Below are 5,850 nucleotides of genomic sequence, written 5' to 3' on the forward strand. Positions count from 1 at the left end.
CGAGCAGCAAGCAAAGGGGGAGAGCAAGCTAGCAAGGTAGAGGGAATGATGCCAGCAAGCAAGAGAGAAGAAAAGGATGCCAAGGGTGCCCAAACGGATACCCGACAAGGAAAGGAATAACTGAAAATGATGCCCCCTCCCATGGGCAACCCCCACTTATATACTGAGCATGACGTTTATGGCATGGAATGCTCTCTTTGGCCAGTTTGGATCAATTATTCTGTCTGTCTTTTGCCCAGCTTCCCGCATCTGCACGTTAACGAGACTTGGAAAGCCAGACAGTGTCCTTGGTCTCATTAACAACAACTCGTATCATCAGAATGTTTTTATCAACATTCTTCACACACAAAATCCAAAACACACCAGCTACTGAGAAGAAAATTAACTCCATCCCTGCTGAAACCAGGACAGATTCTAAAAGAAATTTTTATTTCAACCTTTAACTTTTAAGGTGGGTAAACAATGAGGAATTCACCAATTTTTATATATACCAGAGTGTCCTGTTCCCTTATTGGGGAGAAATTTATTGAGCAAATTGGAAGCACAAATTAGTTTTAAAAACGGTGAAATTCATTTAAATATTCCTGAATCAAAAGCCAGAGAGGCAAGAATTTTTATGTTACAGACAACTCCAGAGCCACATGAAATCCCTCAAGAAGTGGAGAATGCAGTAACTCCTTTGGTGTGGGCTGGTCAAGTTCCTGGACATTCAAAAGCAGCAGAACCGGTAAAGATTTTTCTAAAGAAAAGCACCAAACTGGTAAGACAAAAACAGTACCCTTTCAAATTAGAAGCTAGAAGAGGCCTTGAGAAAATAATTGAAATTTTTTAAAAATATCAGCTATTAGTTGAATGTGAATCAGAATTCAATACTCCCTTTTTACCTGTGAAAAAGCCAGAAGGTGAGGAATACAGGTTAGTACAAGATTTAAGAGCAATAAATTTAATAGTTCAGGATATTCACCCTGTAGTGGCAAATAAGCCATCATTAACGTGAAATAGCTTTGTTTACAAAGAGATTTACACAAGTTATCTTTATTGACTTAAATAAACAAGTGTAATTTGTGAGTAGGCCTGGGGGACAATAGCTTTGTCTCTGAATTAATGGTAGGCCCTGGTCCAGCAAGGATTTGTGTACATGTTTAAATCTGTGCGGTGAATAAGCCAGCTGAAGGCAGCGGGATCAGTCATAGGAACAAAATTCAGCATAAATGCAAACCTTGGTATGATTAATTTTTCTATCAATCATCCTTATTTTCTTTTTCTGTTTGCTTTTTCCAGCAAGCTGAAATTTATTCATTACAGCGAAATCTGCAAAATAAAAAAAATAGTCAGTACCTCCCTAGGAAGGATCAAAATAAACCAATTTATGCTGTGATCAGTTATTGCAATACAATCTGTTTCTGTTTTACACTGTGTAAGATGCACTATGCTAATTAAGCATGTGTTTGTATAGATTACTCTCAATTAGATTTACCCCAGTTTTCTACACCATCTGTGCAAGATTGGTAGCCAAGTTGATTGGTAGTGCAAGATTGGTAGCCAAGCACCCCTGTCGCTCCAGCCAGCAAGTCGGCTTTGTTGGGGGCCCAGCTGAAGTGTCTCTATACCAATGCACGCAGCATGGGGAATAAACAGGAAGAGCTGGAGATGCGTGCACACATGCAGGGCTTCGACCTTGTTGGCATCACGGAGACGCAGTGGGATGACTCATACGAATGGATCGTTGGCATGGAGGGGTATAGGCTTTTTAGGAAGGACAAGCAGGAGAGACGAGGAGGGGGTGTCGCTCTCTACATCAGCAACCAGCTGGAGTGTGTGGAGCTCTGCCTGGGGATGGAGGAGGAGCTGACAGAGAGCTTATGGGTCAGGATTAGAGGAAGGGGACGGACAGGGGACATTATGGCGGGGGTCTGTTACAGGCCACCTGGCCAGGAGGACAGAGGGGATGAGGCGCTCTATAGGCAAATAGGAGCATTCTCACAGTCACAGGCCCTGGTCCTCATGGGGGATTTCAACCACCCTGACATCTGTTGGAGAGACAACAAGGCAGGGCACAGGCAGTCCAGGAGGTTCCTGGAATGCGTGGACGACAACTTCCTCCTGCAGGCGATAGAGGAGCCGACAAGGAGGGGTGCCATGCTCGACCTTGTGCTCACCAACAGGGAGGGGCTGGTGGGGGATGTGAAACTAAAGGACAGCCTTGGCTGCAGCGACCATGAGATGGTGGAGTTCAAGATCCACGGGGCAGCGAGGAAACTACATGGCAAGCTCTCTGCCCTAGACTTCAGGAAGGCAGACTTTGGCCTCTTCAGGGACCTGATGGGCCAAGTGCCATGGGAGGCGGCCCTGGAGGGAAGAGGGGCCCAGGAAAGTTGGTCCATATTCAAGGAGCACCTCCTCCAAGCTCAGCAGAAGTGCATCCCGATGAAAAACAAGTCGGGCAAAAAGGCCAGGAGGCCTGCGTGGATGAGCAAGGAGCTCCTGGACCAACTGAAAGTGAAAAAGGAAGCCTATAGAGGGTGGAAGCAGGGACAGGTAGCCTGGGAGGACTACAAAGAGGCTGTGCGAGTGGCCATGGATAAGGTAAGGAAGGCCAAAGCCCTGGCAGAACTGAATCTGGCCAGGGATATAAAATGCAACAAGAAGAGCTTTTATAGGTACGTAGGGGACAAAAGAAAGTCCAGGGAAAATGTAGGCCCCCTCCAGAAGGGAACTGGTGTCCTGGTTACCCAGGACATGGAGAAGGCTGAGGTTCTCAATGACTTTTTTGCCTCAGTCTTCACTGACAAGAGTTCCTGTCCCACCACCCAAGCTGTAGAAGGTGCAAGCAGGGACTGGGAGGATGAAGAACTGCCCACTGTACTCGAAGAGCAGGTTCAGGATCATCTAAGGAACCTGAAGGTGCACAGGTCCATGGGACCTGATGAGATCCATCCGCGGGTCCTGAGGGAACTGGCGGATGAAGTTGCCAAGCCACTGGCCATTGTATTTGAGAAGTCGTGGCGGTCTGGTGAGGTCCCTGATGACTGGAAGAGAGGGAACATAACCCCAATTTTTAAAAAGGGGAACAAGGAAGACCCGGGTAGCTACAGGCCGGTCAGCCTCACCTCTGTGCCTGGCAAGGTCATGGAGCAGATTCTCCTGGAAACCATGCTAAGGCACATGGAGAGCAAGGAGGTGGTTGGTGACAGCCAACATGGCTTCACCAAGGGCAGATCGTGCCTGACCAATTTGGTGGCCTTCTATGACGGGGTGACGGCATCGGTGGACGAGGAACGAGCAACTGACATCATCTACCTGGACTTGTGCAAAGCTTTGGACACTGTCCCGCACGACATCCTTCTCTATAAACTGGAGAGGCATGGGTTCGATGGACAGACCACTCGGTGGATAAGGAGTTGGCTGGATGGCCGCACTCAGAGAGTGGTGGTCAACGGCTCAATGTCAAAGTGGAGACCGGTCACGAGTGGCGTCCCTCAGGGGTCCGTGCTGGGCCCAGCCCTGTTCAACATCTTTGTTGACGACATGGACAGTGGGATAGAGTGCACCCTCAGCAAGTTCGCCAATGACACCAAGTTGTGTGGTGCCGTCGACACGCTGGAAGGGAGGGATGCCATCCAGAGGGACCTTGACAGGCTGGAGAGGTGGGCCCGTGCCAAACTCATGAAGTTCAACCAGGCCAAGTGCAAGGTCCTGCACCTGGGTCATGGCAATCCCAGGCACAAATACAGGCTGGGTGGAGAATGGATTGAGAGCAGCCCTGAGGAGAAGGACTTGGGAGTGCTGGTGGACAAGAAGCTTAACATGAGCAGGCAATGCGCCCTTGCGGCCCAGAAGGCCAACCGCATCCTGGGCTGCATCAAGAGGAGCATGGCCAGCAGGTCGAGGGAGGTGATTCTACCTCTCTACACTCTGCCCTGGTGAGACCCCACCTGGAGTACTGTGTCCAGTTCTGGAGCCCCCAACATCAGAAGGACATGGACCAGTTGGAGAAGGTCCAGAGGAGGGCCACAAAGTTGATAAAAGGGCTGGAGCACCTCTCTTATGAGGACAGGCTGAGAGAGTTGGGGCTGTTCAGCCTGGAGAAGAGGAGGCTCCAGGGAGACCTGATAGCGGTCTTCCAGTACCTCAAGGGGGCCTACAAGAAAGATGGGGAGAGGCTGTTCAGTAGGGCCTGTTGCAATAGGACGAGAGGTAATGGTTTTAAAATAGAGGGGGGTGGATTTAGATTGGAAATTAGGAAAAAAAATTTTACAATGCGAGTTATAGAACACTGGCACAGGTTGCCCAGAGAGGTGGTGGATGCCCCATCCCTGGAAACGTTCAAGGCCAGGCTGGATGAGGTTCTGAGCAACCTGATCTAGTTGGGGATGTCCCTGCTCCTTGCAGGGGGGTTGGACTAGATGACCTTTGAAGGTCCCTTCCAACCCTAACCATTCTATGATTCTATGATTCTATGATCTCTGTATATATTGTCTGTATTAGTTGATGAAATGTTTCGAATCCTTTGAGGTACAAGTTTTCTTTATGTTATTATTGGTCTTGCAAAGCTTTAGTTACAGATTTTAAATATTCTCTTTGTGATTTCAAAAACTAATGATTTATGACAATATCATAGAATCATAGAATCATAGAATGGTTAGGTCAACAGGATAGATTAAGCCAGAATTCAAAGAACCTGAAAAATCCTTTCATGCTTAGTTTTATTTAGAGATATAAAATATATATTGCTGTTATGCAGGTGAAGCTATCACCAAATAAAAATGTTGCCATAATAAAAAAAAATTAGGCCTTAAAAATATACTGGGACTTTATAATTACAAAACTGTCATCTTGTTTATTTCAGCTCTTAGCGTTTATCATGATGAATAATTGATGCAAAAAAATTTCTATCCTTCTAACAACGCTTGAAGCCAACAGCTTTTTCTTTGTAATCCACAGGGAAGTCTGTGTTAGAGTGTCCAACCCTGGCAGTCCGCATTACCAGGGAGGCAGGCTGATTTCTTCGACTAGGGTGACAGAAGAAGGAGCTCTTTGCTCTGGACAGCGTGACACTGTGAAAGTCATTGTATTTACAGAGAATGCTGGGGAGAACTCAAGGAGTCATCTCTGCCTCTGACGCTTGGTTTAAGAGCTGTTATTTGTCCTCTCCCAGCTTGACATCAAGCTGATGCAAGAAGCTGGTGCTGGGCACATGTCATAGAAACATAGAATCATAGAATGGTTAGGGTTGGAAGGGACCTTCAAAGGACATCTAGTCCAACCCCCCCTGCAAGGAGCAGGGACATGTTCCACTAGATCAGGTTGCTCAGAGCCTCATCCAGCCTGGCCTTGAATGTTTCCGGGGATGGAGCATCAACCACCTCTCTGGGCAACCTGTTCCAGTATTCTACCACTCTCATTGTAAAAAAATTCTTCCTGATGTCTAATCTGAAGCTAACTCCTTCTATTTTAAAACCATTACCCCTCATTTTATTACAACAGGCCCAACTAAAGAGTTTTTCCCCATCTTTCCTGTAGGCCCCCTTGAGGTACTGGAAGACCGCTATCAGGTCTCCCTGGAGCCTCCTCTTCTCCAGGCTGAACAGCCCCAACTCTCTCAGCCTGTCCTCATAAGAGAGCTGCTCCATCCCTCTGATCATCTTTGTGGCCCTCCTCTGGACCCTCTCCAACTGGTCCATGTCCTTCTTATGCTGGGGGCTCCAGAACTGGACACAGTACTCCAGGTGGGGTCTCACCAGGGCAGAGTGTAGAGAGGTAGAATCACCTCCCTCGACCTGCTGGCCACGCTCCTCTTGATGCAGCCCAGGATGCGGTTGGCCTTCTGGGCCGCAAGGGCGCATTGCC

Source organism: Chlamydotis macqueenii, chromosome W (genome assembly GCF_036417535.1).
Source record: "Chlamydotis macqueenii isolate bChlMac1 chromosome W, bChlMac1.mat, whole genome shotgun sequence".
In the NCBI taxonomy this organism is placed as follows: domain Eukaryota; kingdom Metazoa; phylum Chordata; class Aves; order Otidiformes; family Otididae; genus Chlamydotis; species Chlamydotis macqueenii.